This window comes from Nomascus leucogenys, chromosome 16 (assembly GCF_006542625.1).
Source record: "Nomascus leucogenys isolate Asia chromosome 16, Asia_NLE_v1, whole genome shotgun sequence".
In the NCBI taxonomy this organism is placed as follows: Eukaryota; Metazoa; Chordata; class Mammalia; order Primates; family Hylobatidae; genus Nomascus; species Nomascus leucogenys.
The window spans coordinates 21244230-21271134 of record NC_044396.1 but is presented as its reverse complement, the minus strand read 5'-3'; the positions used below and the strand labels follow the sequence as shown (position 1 = coordinate 21271134).

Genomic DNA, 26905 nt, shown 5'->3' with positions numbered 1-26905 from the left:
TATTTGCTATATATATCTGGGTGTTCCAGTGTTGTATGCATATATATACACACACACACAAACCAATTATATATATATGTATATTTTCTACTTTTTATTTTTATTATTTATTTTTATTTTTTATTATACTCTAAGTTCTAGAGTACATGTGCACAATGTGAAGGTTTGTTACATATGTATACATGTGCCATGTTGGTGTGCTGCACCTGTTAACTCGTCATTTAAATTGGGTATATCTCCTAATGCTATCCCTCCCCTCTCCCCCTACCCCATGACAGGCCCCAGTGTGTGATGTTCCCCACCCTGTGTCCAAGTGTTTTCATTGTTCAATTCCCACCTATGAGTGAGAACATGTGGTGTTTGGTTTTCTGTCCTTGCAATAGTTTGCTGAGAATGATGGTTTCCAGCTTCATGCATGTCCCTACAAAGGACATGAACTCATCATTTTTTATGGCTGCATAGTATTCCATGGTGTATATGTGCCACATTTTCTTAATCAAGTCTATCCTTGTTGGACATTTGGGTTGGTTCCAAGTCTTTGCTGTTGTGAATAGGGCCAGAATAAACATATGTGTGCATGTGTCTTTATAGCAGCATGATTTATAATCCTTTGGGTATATACCAAGTAATTGGATAGCTAGGTCAAATGGTATTTCTAGTTCTAGATCCCTGAGGAATCGCCACACTGTCTTCCACAATGATTGAACTAGTTTACAGTCTCACCAACAGTGTAAAAGTGTTCCTATTTCTCCACATCCTCTCCAGCACCTGTTGTTTCCTGACTTTTTATTTTTTTATTTTTTTATTTTTATTTTTTAATTATAATTTAGGTTTTAGGGTACATGTGCACAATGTGCAGGTTTGTTACATATGTATCCATGTGCCATGTTGATTTCCTGTACCCATTAACTTGTCATTTAGCATTAGGTATTTGACTTTTTAATGATGACCATTCTAACTGGTGTGAGATGATATCTCATTGTGGTTTTGATTTGCATTTCTCTGATGGCCAGTGATGATGAGCATTTCTTCATGTGTCTGTTGGCTGCATAAATGTCTTCTTTTGAGAAGTGTCTGTTCATATCCTGTACCCACTTTTTGATGGGGTTGTTTGTTTTTTCTCTTGTAAATTTGTTTGAGTTCACTGTAGATTCTGGATATTAGTCCTTTGTCAGATGAGTAGATTGCAAAAATTTTCTCCTATTCTGTAGGTTGCCTGTTCACTCTGATGGTAGTTTCTTTTGCTGTGCAGAAGCTCTTTAGTTTAATTAGATCCCATTTGTCAATTTTGGCTTTTGTTGCCATTGCTTTTGGTGTTTTAGACATGAAGTCCTTGCCCATGCCTCTGTCCTGAATGGTATTGCCTAGGTTTTCTTCTAGGGTTTTTATGATTTTAGGTCTAACATTTAAGTCTTTAATCCAGCTTGAATTAATTTTTGTATAAGCTGTAAGGAAGGGATCCAGTTTCAGCTTTCTACATATGGCTAGCCAGTTTTCCCAGCACCATTTGTTAAATAGGGAATCCTTTCCCCATTGCTTGTTTTTGTCAGGCTTGTCAAAGATGTGTGGTATTATTTCTGAGGGCTCTGTTCTGTTCCATTGGTCTATATCTGTATTTTGGTACCAGTACCATGCTGTTTTGGTTACTGTAGCCTTGTCGTATAGTTTGAAGTCAGGTAGCATGATGCCTCCACCTTTGTTCTTTTGGCTTACGATTGACTTGGCAATGCGGGCTCTTTTTTGGTTTCATATGAACTTTAAAGTAGTTATTTCCAATTCTGGTTTGGTATAATTTTAAGTTTTGTTTGTTTTGTTTTTGCACCTGTTGTAAAAGGAGTTGAGTTCTTGATTTCATTCCCAGCTTGGTTGGTGTTGGTGTATAGCAGTGCTGCTGATTTGTGTACATTGATTTTGTAATTGGAAACTTTACTGAATTCATTTATAAGATCTAGGAGCTTTTTGGATGAGTCTTTAGGGTTTTCTAGGTATACAATCATATCATTGGTAAACAGCAACATTGACTTCTTTACCAATTTGGATGCCATTGATTTCTTTCTCTCTTCTGATTGCTCTGCTTGAGACCTCCAGTACTATGTTAAATAGAAGTGGTGAGAGTGGGCATCCTTGTCTTGTTCCAGTTCTCAGGGGAAATGCTTTCAACTTTTCCTCATTCAGTATTATGTTGGCTGTGTGTTTGTCATAGATGGCTTTTATTACCTTCAAGTATGGCCCTTCTATCAGGTATCAGATACAGAATTGTATCAGTTGTAATATCAGTATCAGTTGGTATCAGTTGTAATATCTCCCATTTTGTTTCTAATTGAGCTTATTTGGATCTTATCTCTTCTTTTCTTGGTTAATCTTACTAATGCTGTATTTATTTTGTTTACTTTTCAAAGAACCAGCTCTTTGTTTCATTTCTCTTTTGCATTTTTTGTTTCAATTTCATTTAGTTCTGTTCTGACCTTGGTTATTTCTTTTCTTCTGCTGGGTTGTGGGTTGGTTTGTTTTTGTTTCTCTAGCTCCTTGAGGTGTAGCTTTAGATTGTCTCTTTGTGCTCTTTCAGATTTCTTGTTGTAGGTATTTAATGCTGTGAATTTTTTTCTTGGCACTGCTTTTGCTCTATCCAAGAGGTTTTGATGGGTTATGTCACTATTATCATTCAGTTCAAATAACTTTTTAATGTTCACCTTGATTTCATTGTTGACCAAGTGATCATTCAGGAACAGGTTATTTAATTTTCATGTGTTTGCATGGTTTCGAGGGTTCCTTTTGGAATTGATTTCCAATTTTATTCCACTGTGGTCTGAGACAGCGCTTGATATAATTTTGATTTTCTTAAATTTATTGAGACTTGTTTTGTACTCTATCATGTGGACAGTCTTGGAGAATGCTCCATGTACTTATGAAAAGAATGTATAGTCTGCGGTTATTGGGTAGAATGTTCTGTAAATATCTATAAAGTCCATTTGTTGTATTTTATAGCTTTAAGTCCATTGTTTCTTTGTTGACTTTTGTCTTGATGACCTGTCTAGGGCTGTCAGTAAAGTATTGAAGTCCCCAACTAATATCGTGTTGCCATCTATCTCATTTCTTAGGTCTATTAATAATTGTTTTATAAATTTGGGAGCTCCAGTGTTAAGTACATATATATTTATGACTGTGATATTTTCCTGTTGGACTAATCCTTTTATTATTATATAATGTCCCTCTTCATCTTTTTTAACTGGTGTTGCTTTAAAGTGTTTTTTGTCTGTTAGAATAATAGCTACTCCTGCTTGCCTTTGTTGTCTATTTGCATGGAATGTCTTTTTTCACCCCTTTACCTTAAGTTTATGTGAGTTCTTTGTGTTAGGTGAGTCTCTTGAAGACAGCAGACACTTGGTTGGTGGATTTTAATCCATTCTGCCATTCTGTATCTTTTAAGCGGAGCATTTAGGCCATTTACATTCAATGTTAGTATTGACATGTGAGGTAGGTACTGTTCTATTCATCATGCTAGTTGTTGCCTAAATACCTTTTTTTCTTGGTGTTATTGTTATAGGTTCTGCGAAGTTTTTGCTTTAAGGAGGTTCCATTTTGGTGTATTTTGAGGTTTTGTTTCAAGATTTAGAGCTCCTTTTAGCAGTTCTTATAGTGCTGGCATGGTAGTGGTGAATTCTTTCAGCGTTCGTCTGGGAAAGACCGTATCTTTCCTTCATTTATGAAGCATAGTTTCACTGGATGCAAAATTCTTGGCTGGTAATTGTTTTGTTCAAGGAGGCTAAAGATAGGATCCCAATCCCTTCTGGCTTGCAGGGTTCCTGCTGAGAAATCTGCTGTTAATCTGATAGGTTTTCCTTTAAGATTACCTAATGCTTTTGCCTCATAGCTCTTAAGATTCTTTTCTTCATCTTGACTTTAGATAACCTGATGACTGTGTGCCCAAGTGTTGATCTTTTTGCTATGAATTTCCCAGGTGTCCTTTTAGCTTCTTATATTTGGATGTCTAGATATCTAGCAAGACTAAGGAAGTTTGCCTTGATTAGTTCCTCATATAAGTTTTCCAAACTTTTAGATTTCTCTTCTTACTCAGGAGCAACAATTACGTTTTGTTGTTTAACGTAATCTCAAATTTTTTGGAAACTTTATTCATTTAAAAAAAATTTTTTTTCTTTGTCTTTGTCAGATTAGGTTAATTCGAAGGCCTTGTCTTTGAGCTCTGAAGTTCTTTCTTCTACTTCTTCAATTCTATTGTTGAAACCTTCTAGTGTATTTTGCATTTCTCTAAGTGTGTCTTTCATTTCCAGATGTTGTAATTGTCTTTTCTTTATGATATCTATCTTTCTATAGACTTTTTCATTCATATCCTCCTTTTTGCTTTTAATTTCTTTAAGTTGGTTTTTACCTTTCTCTGGTGCCTCCTTGAGAGCTAGACCACAGTGATTATTATTGTTCTTCTGAATCCAGCCACCCTGTAGGGCTACTGGGTGCCAGGCTGGTGCTGGGGAATGTCTGAAAAGTGTCCTGTGATGTGATCTATCTTCAGGTCTCCCAGCCATGGATACCAGCACTTGCTCTAGTGGAGGCAGCAGGAGAGTAAAAGGGATTCTATGGGAGTCCTTGGCTATAGTTATTTTTTGGTGTGCTGGTTTTCTTGAATGCTGGTTATGCTAGCAGTCAAGTTGTCATGTGGATGGACTCAGGACCTCTGATTAGCCAGGGTGTTGTGATTAGCCAGGGTATTGCAGGCAGTGGAGTTATCTATTGTTTTCTCCTTCTTTGGAGCAGGGTTGTTCTGTTGTGAGTTGCTGTAATGGCTTGAGTTGATTGGCCTCCTGCCAGTAGGTGGTGCTTCCAAGAGAGCACAGCTGCAGTAGTAGAGGGGGATATAATCTTGCCCTAAATTGGCCAGGATGGGTACTCAGGTTTCTCAGGTGATGGGTGGGGCCATAGAGCTCCCAAGAGCTTATGTCTTTTGTCCTCAAGGTTTTTTGGCTGTTTTTTGGGGATCTGTAGTGACAAGCCACTTCTTTCAAAGGGTCTGTGAATTCTTCCAGTTTTTCCAGTATGTTCCTACAGTGGCTCTTGGAGCAAAAGTTCACAATGTGAGTCTCCAGACACTGTTCTATCCATCCAAGTGGGAGCTGCGTGTTAGTCCTGTCTTCTCTCCACCATTTTTCCTATGATTGTTATATCCTCTTGTTGAATTGACTCCTTTATCATTATATAATGACCTTCTTTGACTCTTTTTAGAGTTTTTGTTTTGAAATTTATTTTGCCTTATATACATATAGCTACTCCTGCTTTGTTTTGGTTTTTAATGGCATGGCGTATCTTTTTCCATCTCTTTATTTTCAGTCTATGTGTGTCTTTACAGGTGAAGTGTGTATGTTTTAATCCATTCAGCCACAGTATGTCTTTTGGTTGGAGAGTATGGTCCATTTACATTCAATGTTATTATTGAATATAAAATAATGAGTTATAATATGTTATTTGCAGCCCTCATGATAAGCTCAAATCAAAAAACATGCATCAGATGCAAAAAAATGAATTAAAACATACAACCAGAGAAGATCACCTTCACTAAAAAGGAGACAGGAAGGAAGGAAAGATGGAAGGAAGAGAAGACCACAAATCAACCAGAAAACAAATAACAAACTGGCAAGAGGAAGTCCTTACTTATGGATGATAACATATTTTGGGTGGATAGTTGTTCAATTGGTGTTCTTGTAGGGAGTAAGATTGCTGGAGGCTTCTATTTGGCTACCTTGCACTGCCTCCAAAATCTGGTTGCATTTGTTTTACTCTGTTATTTCAATCTACTACTCTTTTTATCCCATCACAGATATATTAACTATCCTATCTTATTTTATTTATGGATTTGGAATCTATGAGTTTATCCTGGTCCTGGCAAAGAATTGTTGATCTTCACAATATAAAATATAGATTCTGTAGTTATATCATTAGAGATCAAGTTAACGCTCTTAACACAGAGTCTGTAGTTATGTCATTAGAGATCAGGTTCATTTATTAAAATTCAGTAGGCATAATTGTTCAGCATCCTATGAATTCACTGGTACACTTCTCCAACTGTATAAAAAGATATTACAAGACATTTACAAATTATTTACTAAAATGATATTAATTGGACTTTAAAAAATTTTTAGCAAAACTCATTTGCTATCTAGGAACTATTATTTTTTTTTTAATTATACTTTATGTTCTAGGGTACATGTGCACAACGTGCAGGTTTGTTACATATGTATACATGTGCCATGTTGGTGTGCTGCACCCGTTAACTCATCATTTACATTAGGTATATCCCCTAATGCTATCCCTCCCCCCTCCCCCTACCCCACGATAGGCCCTGGTATGTGATATTCCCCACCCTGTGTCCAAGTGTTCTCATTGTTCAGTTCCCACCTATGACTGAGAACATGTGGTGTTTGGTTTTCTGTCCTTGCGATAGTTTGCTCAGAATGATGGTTTCCAGCTTCATCCATGTCTCTACAAAGGACATGAACTCATCCTTTTTTATGGCTGTATAGTATTCCATGGTGCATATGTGCCACATTTTCTTAATCCAGTCTATCATTGGTGGACATTTGGGAACCTTTTATTTTCTAAGTGCTCAAAAATCACATTTAGCCATTGATTCTGGTGTTCTCAAAGATCTGATAAAGCTGTGTGACCGATAGTTTCCAGATTCTATATCATACCCCTCTTTGAAAATGAATTCATTTGTTCATTTGTATACGGCAGATTCAAGTTATTAGTAAATGAAGATTCTTCTAAATGTCATTTGTTATTTAGATAGTCTTTGAAAACCAAATAAAAGTATCATTTTCATCAGGGCCAAATAACAGATTTGAATCTACCTTTGTATGAATGTTATTATGACTTTATAGTCTAGGGTAGCTAATTCTCTTTAATGAGTGGAATAAAAAGCACATGTCAAGCTTGTACTTGGTGGAGGCTTTAATTGGGGCAAGGACATTTTTATACAAAGATAGAGAAAAGAATCGCCTATGGAATTTGATTCCTTGCTCCATTCCCTTGCTAGCACATCTCCACATGCTTGATGATATTTAAAATTTCTTCATAGGGAAAAAGCTTTTCATCCCACAATTAGAATCAGGCTTAACTTGCTTTTTGAAGAGGTAGCAGGTAATTTGTGTTAAGATATAAATTACCAAGATTTTTATATCTTGAAACAGATTTAGATGATAGAGTGAGGTAGGTGGTGGTGGTTGGTGGGAAGGGGTAGTTTGTTAGAGAGGGTGTTAAGAGTTGGGATTTTCAATGTGAGAGAGGTGAAGGTTTGAAAATAAGTAAGAAAAGCACTAAAAGGATGAAGTCAAGGGCCTCTGAGAGCCAAGATGATAGATTCTATTTCACAGTTTAACACAGGATCACCATAGACCAAAGCTAAGGCAATGAAGATCATCTGTCTCCTCCCTTCCCCATTAATTGTGAACTTTAGCTTTATAAGCTCCTAAGAGGCAGAAAACAAGTCGGAGACCCGTTGTCTATTTGGGAGCATATGGCATGTATTTATTGTCCTAGGTGCTGGGTTTATTTTTTTCAGTTAATGACAGTTTTGTTACAATTATTAATCAATGATGGAGGAGGTGATCATTTGAGTACACCTTTATATTTTGAAGGTTAGTAAAGTTACACCCACAACTGGATTTTTCTTCTGAAAGCATGTTTTCAAGATCCTTATGATTTGAACCTCTTTTTAAAATTCCGTCTATTGCACCTCAGTGTCATATTGGAAATTATAACAGAATTTTTAAATCTTCTTCATTATAATCTTATATAATGGTTAATAATTTGATATAAATTAATTGGCCATAATTTTATAAGTAAACAGTAAAATCAAGACTATTGAATGTTGGCCAGGTGCAGTGGCTCATTCCTGTAATCCCAGCACTTTAGGAGGCCAAGATGGAGGATTGCTTGAGGTGAGGAGTTTGAGACCAGCCTGGGCAACATAGTGAGACCCCATCTGTCTCTCTTTCTCAAAAATAATAAATAAAAAAGACTACTGAATGTTAATATATTGCATATAAGTACCATTTCCAATGAGCCATTTATTGGTACTTATGGATTCTTGCTGAATATGATATATGATGGTGGTTCATGACGATGTCCTGACATCCACAACAATCAATAAAAGGAAAAACTCCTGAAAGCTTTCAAGTTTTTCATTGTCTGAAAACTGCAGTTAGTTTGGATAGAAATTTAATTGCCCATACTTTCAATCTCATTGTATTAGACCCCTTTTGCCAAATTTATAGGGTTGTCCAAGTATTGTATTTGAAAAATGCTCATAATTTCCAATATCTGCAGGTGGTGAATTCTTTAATCTTTCTTCTTAGCCTCCCTAAGAGGACAGACGATTGGAACCTAAAATACAGTTTATTTCCTTTCCTACTTTTTTTCTGCTTCCCATCCTCCCTTCCTCTCCTCCCTCTATCATCCAATTGCTCTTTCTTTCTTCTTTTGCTTTCAATCCAAATCAAGCCAAATAAAATGGCAAGACCCCCACAAAATTTTGTTTAACATGTTCAGTTTCTTGTTTGAGTAATACAAAGATACTAAATTGTTATAACTTTTTATTACAACTTCAAAGAAACGAGACTTAAGCATTTCCAAAACTAATTACTGCAGATTAAGAGCAACATTGTATAAGAAGCAAGGTTTTTTTTTAAATTGATTTAATTCAGTTAACTAATACATACATCTGAAGCTCTTTATGCTTTTTTTTCTTTTCTATTTGTCAGTGATAAACTCAGCTCTATCTGAGGCATTTGTGTGACATCTTAGGAATTATTAAAATATATTGCCTGCCATTTTCAGTTTTTTTAATACTAAGAACCATTCAATTAAACGTATGAAAATTTACCACTAGGACATTTCCATGAATGAATACTTTCAACTAGTTGCATTTAAGTGATAGTCATGGTAAAAATTCTGGAAATTTTTCTTAGAGTAAGACTTCTTTTTCTAATGTTATTTTCTATTTACAAAATGTCTCTTGGTTACAATTAACAAGATTAAATTGTTTAAATTCGACTTCCTTTTCTCCTCACATCTCCAATATTGTCAGGTTATGGTGTGAATCAAAACCAGTGGACTGAACTGAAAGTAGATGGACTGGTAGACCAAGGTGAAGAAATTTTATTTATTTATTTATTTTTTGAGACAGAGTCTTGCTCTGTCACCCAGACTGGAGTGCAGTGGCATGATCTCGGCTCACTGCAACCTCCATCTCCTGGGTTCAAGTGATTCTCATGCCTCAACCTTGTGAGTAGATGGGATTATAGACTGTGCTACCACGCTGGCTAATTTTTGTATTTTTGGTAGAGATGGAGTTTTGCCATGTTGGCCAGGCTGATCTTGAGCTCCTGGCCTCAAATGATCTGCCAGCCTCAGCCTCCCAAAGTGCTGGGATTACAGGCGTGAGCCACTGTGCCTGGCTGGGAAGGAATGTTTTTGAATCATTCCCAATCTTAATAGCTTCTGGATAATTATCATGGTCAATATAGTTTAAAATATGAACAATATTGCAAATATTGAATCCTAGCTCCACTAAAATCCCTGCCTCCGCAGCCTAGAACAAATGCTTTAATTTTTTATACTTTGGGAAGGTATGCAAATGAACCTGTTGTTTTCTATTTTAACAGCTATGAGCTCATAATTCTTTCAATTAAAATTTATGCACATAGTACCTATCCCTCCCATCTTTTAGATTCAGCTGTTCCTTGGCTTTAGAAAAATCTCTTTGGCAAGGAGAAAGGTAGAGAATATAAACTGGAACTTCAAAATTTTAAGTTTAAATTGGCAAAATATGTCAACATTGGTAATATTACAGAATTTATGGAATTTAATTTCTTTCAGTGTTGAAGTATTTCTTGAAATAAATATGGGGCTCTAACACCAATAATATGCCATAATTTTTGTGAAGTAGGGCACAGAAGACAAGCTTTGGAGGACATCTCAGAAATCTTCTAATTCAATTGCACTTAAACAAGAATCCTCTCTACATCATATCTAGATAAATAATTAGTTTTTGAAGATAGGCTCTCTGTGGACTGCTTGAAGTAATTTAAAAGATTAGAAAAACAGAAAGATAACCGTGCAATAATGCATTTGTTTATTATTTTTAAAATTCTTTCCCAGTGAAAGCCTGAACAGTGCAATAATATATTTAAAACACAGCTCTCTTACTGGACAATCACTATTATACTATCTCATGGTAGATTTTATTTTGTAAATAATTCAGTAGATAACTACTGGGAAATGGTCACTTCCCCTGCAGTATTTTTATACTCATTTGTTATGAATTTTACCATTATTAGGACCTTAAAAATTACTTTTTAATGGTCAAAAATGAGTAGTTATTATTGGGGACTTAGAAAATACCAAAACGGTGAAGGAAAAGAAAAATATGAGTTTTAAGTCTACTATTCAAAGGAAGTTATTATTATAATTTTGGTGCATATTCTCTAAGTCTTTGTTTTATTTATCAGTTTGAAAATATATATTTGAGATTAGTTGATATGGCAGCCCTGTATTCTTTTTATAAATATTTTAATGGTTGTGTAATAAACACATTTAATATATGCTATAAAAAGTTCTTTACCTTTTCCTCACATTATAGCACATGGGAAAGTAACTATTTTTAAGACATTAAGAGGTAAACAGATGAAGCTGTTTGAGGCTAGAGGCAACTGTCTTGTGGCACTGGCTGCACAGACAAATCTTGTTATCATTTTTGAGGGCTCGGAAGATCAATGAATCAGTAATCTGTTCTGCAGCGTGGCAGAATCCACTAGTGGCACAATTCTTCTTAAGGCTATTCTGTATTGTTCTATCATTCGGCATTTAAGATGAATACACATTTTATATTATTATAGGTAATGAACATATTTTGTATTAATACAGATACTGCAACAAAGATGTTTTCTTTGACCATGAAGATTTTACACATTTGAGAGTATTTCCCTGTAATAAAATCCCCCAAATACTAGCATTGAATATTTTTGGATATAGATATTTCTTTTTTTTTTTTTTTTTGAGACAGAATCTCGCTCTTTTGCTCAGGCCGGAGTGCAGTGGCGCTATCTCGGCTCACTGCAGGCTCCGCCTCCCGGGTTCACGCCATTTTCCTGCCTCAGCCTCCAGAGTAGCTGGGACTACAGGCGCACGCCACCGCGCCCGGCTAATTTTTTGTATTGTTTTAGTAGAGACGGGGTTTCACCGTGTTAGCCAGGATGGTCTCGATCTCCTGACCTCGTGATCCACCCGCCTCGGCCTCCCAAAGTGCTGGGATTACAGGCGTGAGCCACCGCGCCCGGCCGGCTATAGATATTTCTAAGAATCCTGATACCTACTCATTGGTTTTCTAAAGAAGTATCATTAACATTTGAGAATGTTTATTTTATCTCCCCTTCTCTAGTACTGAGTAGTATTTTAAAAACATTTCTGCTAATTTGGTAGCCAAAAATTGGCATGTAATTTTAATGAGCATTTTCTAGGTTACTCTCAAGGTGAATGCTTGCACATTTACTTATAAGTCACTTTTTTCTAACTTGTGAATTTTTGGTTTTGGAGTCATATTCTTTTTTAAAAAAATCTCTGTGTAAGCTTTTAATATATATATATTAAATATTTTCTCTGTTTTTCATGTCTTGTTCTATTTTTTAAAATAGGAGAGTTTTTATTTTGATGAAGTCTAATTATTCATATTTGCCTTTGTCATTTCTTCCACCTTAGAAATTTCTCCATATATTTGATGAAGATTAATTTTTATATAATTTTTAAAAATTGATTTTACTTTTAACTTCATCCATGAAAGCTATTTGGCTTTTTGGCATGCCATAAGGAGCTAAATACAATTTTCTTTCTTTCATGTACAGTTTACCATCTAACACCATTTTAAAAATAATCTTTTATTTTCTTGTGATTTATAATGTCATCTTCATTTTTCTTTAGTACGTCGCGCTTTTTCTGTTAATTAGATTCCTACTTAAAACAAGACTAATTAATTTTTCCCATATATCCAAATATTTATAATAACATGGAATTCTTTATTTATAGCTTTATTATAGGGACTATTTTCCTTCCACTTTCAGGCAAGGTTAAAATGAAAAAAAGAGTTTGTCTATTGTGTTGGTAAAGAAAGAAGTGGGAGGAGGAGAGGAAAACAAGTGCTTTATGATAATTTCTTTTTCCCAGAATAGGAATTCACTGGGTGCACACAATATAATTCTTTCTCTCATCATTTCTGTCTACCCCTTAGCCATTGTTTTCCTTTGATCTTTTTTCAGCTTTGCAATTATTGTGTGTGGCTGCATGATGTCTAGTGGACTGGCACTAGAGGGCAGTGTGAGTGCATGTTTATGGGTGTAAAACTTGACAGTGTTCAAAGGCCGTTCTAAGCAGAGTTCAAGCTTTGTTGTAACTGATTGCTACTGTGCCTCTTTTTTCTTAACTTAATCCATGCTTTTGTTCAGCAGCCTGTACAGTAGGAGCCAGTGCTGGGGAGACTATTGCATGTTGCCAGGGAGCTGGTACAACCAAGTAAAGCCTCATTCGGGTCTTATACTGTGAATTTATTCATTCAGTGATTTGTATTTTTCAACAAAGAATCAGTAGGTATGGTGTTATATCTGACTGATTATAAGTCATTTTTACTTTTATTTTGTGGTATTTTTCAAATTTACTATTGTGGACATGTAAATTACACTATAAGAAAGAATAAATATTATAAAAACTAATATTTCTTATTATTTCTAGCAGTCAAAATTTATTGCAAATTACAGTTGGCCCATAAATGATGTAGAGGTTAGGGGCACCAGACCTCCTGTGTAGCTGAAAATTGCATATGACTTTTGACTCCTCCCAAACTTAACTACTAATAGCCTACTGTTGGCCAGAAGCCTTACTTGTTCATATCGATGGGTACATATTTCATGTTATACGTATTACATACTGCATTCTTACAATAAAGCAAGCCAGAGAAGAGAAAATGTTATTAAAATCATAAAGCAGAGAACATATATTTACTATTGCCTAAGTGGAAGTGGATCATCAGAAAGGTCTGCATCCTGTTGTCCTTATGTTGAGTAGGCTGAGGAGGAGTAAGAAGAGGAGAGATCGTGTTGCTCTCTCACAGATGACAGAGAAGGAAGAAAATCCAGGGATAAGCGTTACCACAGTTCAAATTCTTGTTGTTCTAGGGTCAACTGAATTAAAGATTGTGTTTATGATGGGAATAGAAAGAGAAGAAAAATTCATTAGGCTGTATTTTCCTATCCTGTTAACTAGGGATGATAAAAATATGGCTGTAATGGAAATGGAAAATCTTCTTGTTTTTCCCACTTCTCTTAAGGCAATGCTCTGAAGGACTTTCTGCCCAGGCTTTGGTAGCTACATCAGGGACTTGGAGGTTTCTCTCTAACTGATTGGCACTTGGTCCACCAAGGGACGCTGAGACAATGTCAAGGGCACTGTAGCAGTCATATGTTTCAAGCTGGAACTCAAGAGTACAATTTCTCACAGATTAATTCCATAGTTCTTTTCATACAGCAGTGGTCTTAAATAAATTATAATCTAAATTGAATTCTTTAGGCTCTCTTGTCATCTGACTGTCATTTTTAACATTGTTACAATGGAAAAATGCATTAGGAGTTTCAAACAACTAGTGACTTTTAAAATACCATCTATTTTTTTCTTTTTTTGAAGTGACATCTGTATCATCAAATGACAGAATGCTAGTAGGTCTCTTTCATTCAGAGGTCACCAGCAACCCACGAACTAGAAATGTGCTATTAGAAGCTGTAGTAGAGGGCTGATTGGCACTAAAAATTAGATTTAGAATTAATGTAAATTAGCATGTCTAAGCATTTAAAGCTGACAGTCAATAAACTCCTCCCCACAACTCCCAAAATACATCTTGGGAGAAGCAAATTGCCTAGGAATTCTAATTAGCTGCTGAAGTCCTTTGCCAATATTTCACTTTAAGTTGAATTCTCATATGTATTTCTGTTAGTGAATAGGCAGCTTTCTTCTTTCGCCAATTAAACCTAAGGTCTTGGAAGTTTTCATTTTCATCGTTTAAGCTTTGTTTGGTCCTTTACTGTGTTTACTAGTCCAAATTATACTATGGACCAGTAAACTACTTAAATTCTCCAGAGCAAATAAACTTCAGGTGTGAGTAAAAATAAGCAGATGACCCGCCCCGCTGCCCCCAACCCACCCGCAAATGTCCATGCTCCCATTGCTAGAACCTGTGAATATGTTACATTACATGGCAAAAGGAATGTTGCAGGTTACAGAGTTTAAAATGGGGAGATTATCCTGGATTATCTGGGTGGGCCCAATATAATCATGTAAGCCCCTAAGAACCGAAAATACTCTCTGGCTGCAAGCGGAAGAGACGCTGCAGAAAAAACATTGTCACACCAAATACCAAAGACAGGCTGGATATCAGAAACACGGCCGACATGAGCGCTGGGGGTTGAGAGAGGAGTTATAGCCTGAGTTATATCCTTCTGGGGTGGAGCTGCAGGTGGTTTACATATAGCAGCACAGGCTTTGGCCTTAGGTTGGCAGTGAGACAGTAAGTTGCTGGGCTTTCTAAATTTGTATTTGCACCAACGCATGGAGTTAGTTTAAATGATGTGGATTATAGTATGACACAGACTAGGATTAGTGGGTGATGCAGAACCAGATGCTCATTTGAAGAAACCAAGACAGAAACTTTTTGCTGCTGCTGTGACACCTGGATAACTTTTCACCTGGTCATTGATGCGGAAGACTTGTTAACTTCAGAACTTTCTTTACTGAGGCCCTACACTGACAGTGAGTTAAGTATGGTAATTTAATTGTAGTTGCTTATGTAAGTTACCTGTTAATAAACAAAACACAATTCCTTTCATAATGTAGTTTATATCCTTTAGTGAATCTTTGAAAAATTATATTTATAAAGTAGGGAGTGAAGTACTTTCCCAGGTCTCATTAAAACCCAATGTGCTGATATAAGAAGAATAGATTGATGATTGAGTAAAGATTGCTGTACCTAAGGAGGCGAACTAGGCAAACAGCCCCTCTCTTCCCCTTAGATTAATGTCTGAACAAGACCTATTTAAGTCTACATGAACCATATGTTACATTTTCAGTTCCTTTCAAAACACATGTTGGTACGGTTTAAGCAAAACATTCATTACTTTAAAAAATACCCTCTGCTTCTAATTTTAAAAGCATGTGAGTAAATGCATTGCTCATTAGTGTGAGAAAAGCACTGTATTGAGCTCCAAGTAGGTAAAAGTGCAACAGCCTTGAGAGCTCTTTCATGTGGCCACCAGTTGTATCTTAATCCTGGGGGAAGTAAAACCTTTCTCCAATTAGATTTGCCCTGAATAGAAGGCTTGCTGTGTCCCTCAGCCTGGTACTTTTGTTACGTGAACTGATGCCTACTGAAGTCCAGACTTAAACCATTGTTTTCCTTTCATTTGAGTCTTAAATCATGTCCTAGACTCTGGAGGTGAACACTTGGTGCAATCAATCCCTGATTACAGTGCTTTCTCCAAATCTGGTTATCATATGGGTCATTAGAATAATTGCAGTTGAAACCAACAATTGTAGAGAGGAAGTCAAATGCATAACTTCTACTTCTTGTACTTGTGGAATCAGTTAAAGCTTGAGGGTTCAATTTTGTTCTTGACCTCAAATAGCTTAAAAGTACATTAAATTGTGAATTTTCTATGAACCATTCAAAAAGACTTGGTGATATTTTGTGATAAAAATATTATAAAATCAGACATGAAGCTTGATCAAATAAATGTGTTCATGGAAGAGGCTCAGAGTTACTTAAGAGATATTAACTTGATAATATTTTACATTTAATAATTTAAGAATAAAATCACAGATTTATGGGGAGAAACATTATCTTCCCTCCAAAGTTACAAGGCTCCCATCCATCCATCCGTTCATTCAAACATTCATTCAGAATTTATTTATCATAGGCCTATTATATGCCAGAAAGTCTTTTAGGAATTGAGAATATAGAAATAAGCATAACAAAGTCCTATCTTTATATCTGAAGATACCTTACTTTTTAATAAAGAGAGACAGATAATATAAACTTAAAAATATAGAATATGTCAGGTGATGATAAATGCTATGAAGGAAAACAAAGTAAGGAAGACAAAGAGTGAAAGGTATTGGTATTTTCTACAGAGTGGTCAGAAAAGGCCTCTCCAGTAAAATAACATTTGAGCAGAGACTTTGAAAGGAGTGAGGGAAGAGTTATGCAGCTATCTGGGGGAAGACTGTTCCAGAGTGGTTGGGTCAGAGTGAGAGAACGAGAGTGGTAGGAGCTGAGGTTAGGGAGGCAGTGGGGGGTTAGTAGGTTGAAGGCAGATAATATGTGGCTCTGTGGGCCATCATGAGGACTTCAGCTTTTACCTCGGCATGAGATAGAAAACCACTGGAGAATCTAGAGGAGAAAGGGATGATCTGCCCTTCAACAGGATCATCCAGGCTACTCTGGTGAATATAGACCATATGAGGGCAAAGATTGGAAGCTAGGTGAGCAGTTAGAAGGCTACTGCAATAGCTATGTGAGAGAGATGAACTAGGAGAGTAGCAGTGGAGATCTGAGATACGGCAAAGTCTAGATATAACACAAAAGAATAGCCGACAGAATTTGCTTTTGGATTGGCTGTATTGTAGGAGAGAAAAAATAGGGTGGATTTTTGGGTTGAGCAAAGGGAAGAATGAAGATTCCTTGTACTGAGATGGGGAAAACTGCAGGAGGAGTGGGTTTGAAAGAGGTAAGGGTAATCAAGAGTTGGTTTTGGACACATGCATTTTGCCATGTCTGATTCCTCCAAGAGGAAATTTTAACTCGGCAGTTGGTAATCCAACTCAGGGCTCTGGGCAGAAATACCAACTGAAGATATAAATTTGGGAACCATCAGGGTATCAATGCTGCTTACAACCATGGGACTGAATAAAATCACTTACTAACAGAATCTAGGGATCTGAGGATTGTGCTTGTGCCCTTTCAAGTTTAGAGATTGGGGAGGTAAGGAGCCATTAATGAATGGTGAGGAAGAGAGTGGCCAGTGAGGGAGGGCAGCAGTCAAAGGAGTGTGCTCTGGGAAGCCAGACAAAGATAGAAAGGAGAAGGAGATCAACTTTGAATAGTTGCTGGTAGGTGGAATAAAGCAGAACTGAGCAATGGCCATCAGTATACACTTGATCTTAGCCAAAAGGCTGAGAAGCAATAGTTATCAGAGTAGAGGGCATTATTGACCTTGGGAAAAGTGGACAGAAGCCAATAAAAGCTTTTTTTCTTTACTTTCTTTCTTTCTTTTCTTATTTTTTTATTTATTTATTTATTTTTTTGAGTCAGGTTCTCACTGTCACTCAGGCTGGAGTTCAGTGGCATGATCACGGCTCACTGTAGCCTCGACCTCCTGGGCTCAAGTGATCCTCTCGCCTCAGACCTCCTAGTAGTTGGGACTGCAGGCATGTGCCACCGTGCCTGAAGAATTTATTTATTTATTTTTTTAAAGATGGGGTCTTGCCCTGTTGCCCAGGCTAGTCTCAAACTCCTGTGCTTAAGTGATCCTCTTGCCTTGGCCAATAAAAGCTTTCGTAACAGTAGAAGCTGTGGAATGAAGGAATAAAATCCTGGCTGAAACAGATTCAGAAGAACATGGGAGTAGAGGAAGCAGAAAAAGTGAATATAGGTAACTGTTTCGAATAAATTTGCTGTAGTGGGGAATAGAGAAATAGGGTGTGGCTGGTCACTCACGTGCAGTCCGGGGAGGCATTTTGTTGCTATTGTTTAAATGTGGAAAATGCTACATGTTTACATGCTTATAGAAATGATCCAACAAAGAGAACAAGCTAGGTGTTGTGGGAAAGAAAGGGTGCAATTTGCCACAGTGGTGTCTACGACTAGGCTAGAGGGGATTAGCACACTAACAAAGGAGGTGGCCTTAGATGCAAGTTCGTTCAGTTCATTCATTGTTATAGAAGTAGAAGCTGATAAAATGGGTACCCACACAGACACATGTTACATTTGCTGATGAAAGCACGTGAATTTTTTCGTCTAATTGTACCTATTTTGTCAACTTGTCCCCTGGCTACGTTTTCCTCTAGCATAGAGTAACACAGTTGTTTCTCTATTGTCTGTCAATGTCTTACAATCCCTGGCGCTTGGCTGAGCTCAAACAGCCCTGTTTCTGTGAGCCTGCTGCCCACATAAAGAGCATTGGTGAACAGTTGCAATATGAACAGCTGCAAAGAAATGAATCATTAGGCTAGGTAGAAGCAATTTACCTAGCTGATTGTTGGCATGAAAACGAGTTGCTGGACTGTTGCTTGTCTCAGCAGAGTTAGGGTGAACATTTATTGGTACAGAATTATTAGACATTTAAGCTCTCAGTTTTATGTTTTACCGCATTGTACAACAAACTGTCCTGACACTGTGGGATGCTGGAAAAGTTAAAAAAAATGAAAACATTACCTTTCACATAAAGGAAGAATGATCAAGACATTTTATGGCTAATGAAAACAGCCATATTTGAAAAAAATTCCTATATTTAAAATAAGAACAATATTTAAAGCTAAAACTATACTCACAAAATTTCCATCAGAAATTTAAAAAATACGTATATGTTTTCACTTTGTGATTCCTCTTCTAGGAATCTACTAGAATAAAGCACATAATGTTTTATTCACAATGTGATTACCTTCAACGGTATGTATTAAGTGCCAGACCCTGTGCTAAACAGTTGAGATAAAATGATCAGTCCCTCTGGGAATTGCCTCACTCTGGCAAATGAGTTAACCCCCATACCTTGGTTTGCCAACTCACAAATCTCTTCCTTTCCTGTAAAGGAAGGAGACAGTGTGGGGGTTTCTTGTAAACTGCCATTCTCCACCCTGGCCACCACAGATTAGCTTTCTTTTAGGTTGCTTGTAAGTGGTTTTCTCGACTTATCTACATAGTATTTGTGCTGCTTCTTGAAAATCTGTGCACTGTAAATCAATGTACTACTTTTGTTATTTCCCATGCCTGAAGTTATCTCCCACTAGGTGGAAATCTGTTTTCTTTTTCAAATGACTCAACCTTTTTGTCTGCTATTGCCACCAGGTAGGGAGAGATCCCCTACTCCCCACACCCATCTCTACTCTTTTCCTCTCACCTTGTTCTTGTCTCCTGCTAATTGCCAGTCCTAGGCAGAGCAATCACTTTCCTCCTCCCAAGAGGATGAAGATCTTAAGAAACGCAGTAGTCATCATTTATTCTCTCACCATGGGGAGCTTGCCTTTTACCTGTTAGCCAGCTCTTCCAGCCGTCATCAACAATTAACTTTCAAATAGAATCAACCAGACCTCTTTTCTAATTGATTCATATTTGGACTACTATGAATGAATTAAAGAGTTTGGCTATAAAAACATTCTATTACCACGGAAGACTGCTTATTAAATACTGTTAGACAAAAAATACCTAAGATATAAACATCTAAAAAATTACAGTATAAAACAAAACCCTAAAAGCAACACTTATGAAAATAAGCTGGAAGGAAATGCAATAAAGTTAATTAAAATATAAAAATGATTCTTCATACAGTTTTGGTTCTTTCTTCCGTAACTGCTTGATATTGGAAACAACATTAATGAATGTTTTTCCTGTTGACCACATGCCAGATTTTACAATGAAATTACGTGGTTTGACAGTGAACTTGTTTAGAACTTATCTATTCTTTCAAGGGAGAAATGGTAAACTGGGGACCTATAGCTGTGTTTTGTTGGATCTATCATTTGAAATAATTTTAACTTATTTTGGTAGTATTGCAAAATATATACTTCTAGATATTGGAGGTTTTTTGAATAAAGAAGATGATATGGTATCACTAGGCCCCCTTTTCCATATGGCAGCCCTCAGCTTCATGGGCTGTTTGCGAAAGGAAGGACTTTTTGGTGCACTTAAGTTCACCTCTGTTTCTCTTTTCTACCTCCTGTCTCTTTTGTTATCAGGTTAACTCTGTTGTTTTAATATCCCCGATGTGCTTTATTCATGGATTTTTGCCTGCCTGCGTCATAGAAATCTGAGATTGTTCACTCTTGTAATTTTCGAAAACTTTCAATCAACCAACCAATCAATCATCACATGGCTCTCCTCACTTTGCTAGGAACACAAGAAGACCCATTTTTTGAAAGTCTTAATTTAAGTGCCATAAAACAATACAGTAATTGTCCAATTTCCTTCTTTCTATGCCAAAAGAAAGGAAGGAGACTCAGAAGTTCTCTCAGCTCTGGTTTTTTATGGCAACAGGCAACCGAGCTGTCATCTCTCCATGATAAATAGTGAAGCAATTTTTGATAGGACCACAAACAACCTGTAGGCTGGTTCCTCTCTCAGGGCCACTGCACACACTCATAAAATTTTTGTCTTTTGTCTGCTGACTCATGTCTAACCACCTACCTGTAAAGCACTCTTGCTGTTTCTGATCCTAGCCTGCTTCATCTTGGTACATCTAGTTTTTGGCAGCATTATTAATGACTCTTAAGGATAGAAAGCACAGATGGAGGCTCTAGCAGGTAGTTTACCACTCTATAGAGATATATATATCCATATGACATATAATACATAGTATATAAATATTATGTATAATATATGCTTATATATGTACTATGAGTAATTACTTTTTTTGAAGTAAGGCCAGACTTTCAGATTGCACTGTTTTGAGTACCAGGATCACTGTTTTACTTCTGGGATTACCTGATATATTGGTTACTTTAGGCTATCAATTAAAGTACGCTGTGCTTCTGGTATTGAATTTTGAAAAAGGGAAAATGAAATTGTGGTAGTAACATGTGAAAGATATCAATTTAATTAAATCATTAACAATTTTAAAGTACCTTAATAGCAAAACAAAATTTAAATATCTGTTATCAATCCCAAAATAAAATTATCAGTCATCAGAGAAAGTGGCAATGAGCATTTTCATATCTGGATATTTTGCTGATTCTTTCTTTTTTATTTGGTTATGATTTGTTTTGTAATGCAAAGTCTTTTTTATTTTTTAGGTAGTAAAGTTTATTAAGCTTTTTTATTGCTTCTGAATTTTGAATTTTAGGACATAATGTATATTTCTAGACTGTAGAAGAATTAGCATTTTTCCCCTAGTATTTGTATGGTTTTATTATTTTACATGTAAATCTCTGACTCATTGGGAATTTATTCTGGTGTGTGGCACAAGGGACAAATTCAAATTTAGATTTTTCCATATGGCTACTTAGTTACTCCAGCACTACTTACTTAAATCCACCTTTTTCCTACAGATTTTAGATGTTAACCTTAATATACTATCTTTTTATATGCAATTAGATATATTTCTGTATTTTCTATTCTGTTCTATGGTTTGATTCATGTGCCAATATCACACTTTTTAAATTATAGAAGTTTAAATAGGTTGTAATATCTGGTAGGAATAATATTGTATCTATTAGTTTTATTTTTCAGGGTTTTCCTGGCTAATTTTTTTTTTTTTTTTAGATGAGGTCTTACTGTGTTGCCTAGGCTGGCCTTGAACTCCTCTGCTTAGGCAATTCTCCCTCTACAAACTCCCAATTAGCTAGGATTACAGGCATGTGATACTGCGCCTGGCTTTTTGTCTATTTTTGCTCATCTGTTTTTTTTTTTTCCAAATGAACTTTATAACCAACTTAACTAGTTTAAAAAAAGAAAAAAGAAAAAAAAAGGAGAGAGGAAAAACCTCCTGAAACAGGCAAAAACAAATACCTGATAGTATATGTATTATTCCTCAAGTTTGATGTTCATTATTTTCATTGTTGTATTTCCAATTTCCCTTTGATTTATGTTTTGACCTCGGAGTTACTTAAAGGTGTTTTAAATTTTAACTATAGGAGATGTTTTCTAAATTTTAGTTTTAAAAAATTGACCTCTTTATTGCATAGTGATTACAGAATATATTCAATATGATGGGCAATCTTTAAAATTTGCCGAGACCTACTTTATGTTCCAGAAAAATGGTTATCCAGCCTAGATTTACATTAGAATCACCTACGAAGCTTTATGATCTGCTCATGCCTAGAACCCATTCCAGACCAATTAAATCAGTATTGCTGGGGATAGAACCCAAGCATTTGCACTTTTAAAGAGTTCCTAGGAGATTTTACAGTGCACTTTGGGCATAGTATATAGTCAACTTTTATATATACTCTATGTAAACTTGAAACAACTTTGTTCTTTAGGAACTAGCTACTGTGATGTTCAAATATACTGTATCCTAAATGAATTTTTAAATCCTTGATCCATTCATAAATGAAGATAAATATTTTAAAATCATCCATCCTAAGAGTGTGGAATTACCAATTTCATTTTGTAATTGACAGAATTGCATGCTCTCTCTCTGTCATCTCTGATCTTACAATATTAAAACCATATAAGTTTAGTATTTGGAGGTTAAAAATTCTGTTTTAACCTCATATTTTTCAAATATATTTAACATGCATGTTTACTTAAGAAATTCTAAAATTAATCAAACTTAATTTTTTTGAATGTCAGTCACCCCTCTTTAGAAGGGACATTTTATTCTTTCGCACTTAAAAAAATATACTTCATTGTTTAGAGCAGCTTTAGGATCACAGCAAAATTAAGTTGAAGGTATACAGATTTCTCATATACCTTTGAGCCCACACTTGCATAACCTTCCCCATTATCAATATCCCCCAAGAGAGTGGTACCTTTGTGACAATCGGTGAACCTGCATTGACACATCATTATCACCCAAATTCCATAGTTTACATTACGGTCCACTCTTGATGTTGAACATTCTGTGAGTTAGGACAAATTTATAATGACATGTATCCATTATCATAGTATCACACTGAGTTGTTTCACTGCCCTAAAATCCTCTATTTTCTGCCTATTTGTCTTCCTAACTCCCCAGCCCCAGGCAACCACTGTTTTTCTTTCTTTCTTGTCTTCACAGTTTTGCCTTCTCCAGAATAGCTGTAATCATAGAGTGTGTACAGTGCGTAGCCTTTTCAGATTGGCTTCTTTTTCTTTTGAGATGGAGTCTCTCACTCTGTCACCCAGGCTGGAGTACAGTGGTGCAATCTCAGCTCGCTGCAACCTCTGCCTCCTGGGTTCAAGTGATTCTAGTATTTTAAATTATATTCACCCCAAATAATGTTCTACATGTAGTTTGCCATATTGCTAGAAGTATGTTAGCAATAATGATTAAAAATGAATTGACGGGGATTGTGGAGAAGATGGGAGATAGGAGGCAGGACAAGTTTGCAGCTCCTGCTAGGACAGACAGAACAGCATGTGGAGACTCACATAATGAACTTTTGCTCCAAGAACTGCCACAGGAACATATCAGGAAAGCTGAGAGAATCCGCAGACCCTTTGAAGGAACTAGATCACTGCTGCAGGCTCCCTGAGATGCTGAAAAACTGAGTGTGTTTGCTTTCTCAACGAGGAGACTAGTGGTCTGGGCAAGTTCTCAGCCCTGGTCACCAGCTGCCTGGAAATAGACTCAGTGCTACTGGTAGGGCACTGCGGGAGTGAGACCAGCCCTTAGGACTGTGGGCTACGTGGGAGCAAGTGAGGCCTGTGACTGCTTTCCCCCACTTCCCGGGCAACATGTATGACTCAGCAGAGGCAGCCATAATCCCCCTGGGAATATAACTCCTTTGGAAACCACACTCCCATCCCCTACAACAGCCACAGCAAACCCCACCAGAGGTGAGTCTGAGCTCAGACACACCTACGCCTACCCCCACATGGTGGTCTTTCTTTACCCACTCTGTTTGCTGAAGACAAAAGACGTAATCTCCTGGGAGCTCTATAACCCTGCCCACCACCTAAGAAACCTGAATACTTAACCAGGCAACCCTAGGGCAAGTTTACATCCTCCCTATACCCTATAGTACTGCAGCTGATGCACTCTTGAGAGCACCACCTCCTGACTGGAGGCCAACCAACACAAAATTGGCACAACTGAAAAAAATACAATCAAAGACCTGCACAGATTCCACTTCATTCCCCTGCTACCTCCACTGGAGCAGGTGCTGGTATCCATGGCTGAGAGACCTGAAGACGGATCACATCACAGGACTCTTTTCAGACACTCCCTAGTACCAGCCTGAAGCCCTGTAGCTCCACTGGGTGGCCAGACCCAGAAGGGCAAAAACGATCACTGCAGTTCAGCTCTAAAGAAGCCCCATCCCTAGGGAAAGAGGGAAATCACCACATCATGGGAGCACCCCATGGTACAAAAGAACCTGAACAGAAGCCCTTGGATCCCAGATCTTCCCTCTGAAATACTCTACCCAAATGAGATGGAACCAGAAAAGATCCCACCAGTTCACCAGCAATGGATCTAAACCAAGATGAAATCTGAATTGCCAGAAAAAGAATTAAGAAGGTTGATTATTAAGCTTATCAAGGAGGCACCAGAGAAAGGTGAAATCCAACTTAAAGAAATAAAAAACATGATATAGGATATAAAAGGAAAAATATTCAGTGAAATAGATAACACAAATTTTTAAAAAGTCACAACTTCTGAAAATCAAGGACACACTTAGAGAAAAGCAAAATGCACTGGAAAGTCTCAGCAATAGAATGGAACAAACAGGAGAAAGAACTTCAGGGCTCAAAGACAAGGCTTTCAAATTCACCCTTCTGACAAAGGAAAACAGAATACAAAAATGAACAAAGCCTCCAAGAAGTCTGAGACTATGTTAAGCATCCAAACCAAAGAATAATTGGTGTTCCTGGGGAAGAAGAGAAATCTAAAAGTTTGGAGAATATATTTGAGGGAATAATTCAGGAAAACTTCCCTGGCCTTGCCAGAGATCTAGACATCCAAATACAAGAAGCTGAAAGAACACCTGGGAAATTCATCACAAAAATATCATCCCCTAGCACATAGTCATCAGGTTATCTAAAGTTGAGATGAAGGATAAAATCTTAAGAGCTCTGAGGCAAAAGCATCAAGTAACTTATAAAGGAAAACCTATTAGAGTAACAGCAGATTTCTCAGCAGAAACACTTCAAGCTAGAAGGGATTGGAATCCTGTTTTTAGCCTCCTTAAACAAAACAATTAGCAGCCAAAAATTTTGTATCCAGTGAAACTAAGCATCATGAAAGAAGGAAAGAGAAAGTCTTTTCTAGACAAACAAATGCTGAGGGAATTTCCCACTACCAAGCCAGTACTTAAAGAACTGCTAAAAGGGGCTCTAAATCTTGTAATAAACCTCAAAATATACCAAAAAATAGAACCTCCTTAAAGCATAAATCTCATAGGGTCTATATAACAATAACAATAAAAAAGCCAATGTATTCAGGCAACAAATAGCATGATGAATGGAATAGTACCTCACATCTCAATACTACATTCATTTACATTTAATGTAAATGGCCCAAATGCTCCACTTAAAATATACAGAATGGCAGAATGGATAATAACTTACCAACAAAGTGTCTGGTGTCTTCAGGAGACTCACCTAACACATAATGACTCACATAAACAAGGTAACGGGATGGAAAAGGATATTCCAGCAAATGGACACCAAAAGCAAGCAGGAATAGCTATTCTTATATCAGACCAAACAAACTAAAGCAACAGCAGTTAAAAAAGACAAAGAGGGACATTATATAATGGTAGAAGGACTAGTCCAAGAGGAAAATATCACAATCCTAAATACATATACACCTAACACTGGAGCTCCTACATTTATAAAACAATTACTACTAGACCTAAGAAATGAGATAGACAGCAACACAATAATAGTGGGGGACTTTAGACTGGGCATGGTGGCTCAAGCCTGTAATCCAAGCACTTTGAGAGGCCAAGACAGGAGGATCACTTGAGGTCAGGAGTTTGAGACCAGCCTGGCCATTGTAGTGAAATGTCGTCTCTACTAAAAATACAAAAAATTAGCCAGGCATGGTGGCATGTGCCTGTAATCCCAGCTACTGGGGAGACTAAGGCTGGAGAATTTTTTGAACCCGGGGGTGGAGGTTGCCATGAGCCAAGATTGTGCAACTGTACTCCAGCCTGGTGACAGAGCGAGACTCTGTCTCAAAAAAAAAAAAAATGGGGGACTTTAATACTCCACTGACAGAACTAGACAGGTCATCAAGACAGAAAACCAACAAAGAAACAATGCAGTTAAACTATACCCTACAACAAATGGACTTATCTACCCAACAACTGCAGAATATACATTCTATTCATCGGCACCTGGAACATTCTTCAAGATAGACCACATGATAGACCACAAAACAAGTCTCAGTAAGTTTAAGAAAATCAAAATTATATTAAGTACTCTTTCAGACCACAGTGGAATAAAATTTGAAATCAACTCCAAAAGGAACCCTTGAAACCATGCAAACACACGAAAATTAAATGACCTGTTCCTGAATGATCACTGGGTCAACAATGAAATCAAGACGAAAATTAAAAAATTCTTTGAACTGAACAATAATAGTGACACAACCTATCAAAACCCCTGGGATATATCAAAAGTGGTGCGAAGAGCAGGATTCATAGCATTAAAGGCGTACATCAAATAGTCAGAAAGAGAACAAAGTGACAATCTAAGGTCACACCTCATGGACCTGGAGAAACAAGAAAAAAACAACCCCAAACCCAGCAGAAGAAAAGAAATAACTAAGATCAGAGCAGAACTAAATGAACCTGAAACAAACAAAAAAATACAAAAGAGATACACAAAAAACTGGTTCTTTGAAAAGATAAATAAAATTCATAGAACATTAGTGAGATAAACCAAGAAAAGACAAGAGAAGATTCAAATAAGCTCAGTTAGAAATAAAACAGGAGATATTAC

At 36.8% G+C, this 26905-nt stretch overlaps 1 protein-coding gene across 1 annotated transcript in view; it reads right to left on the bottom strand.

Annotated features, from left to right (window-relative positions):
* Positions 1-26905, bottom strand: part of CNGB3 (cyclic nucleotide gated channel subunit beta 3) — a 163230-nt gene that overhangs the window by 111046 nt on the left and 25279 nt on the right. The gene's annotated exons all lie outside the window — the stretch shown is intronic.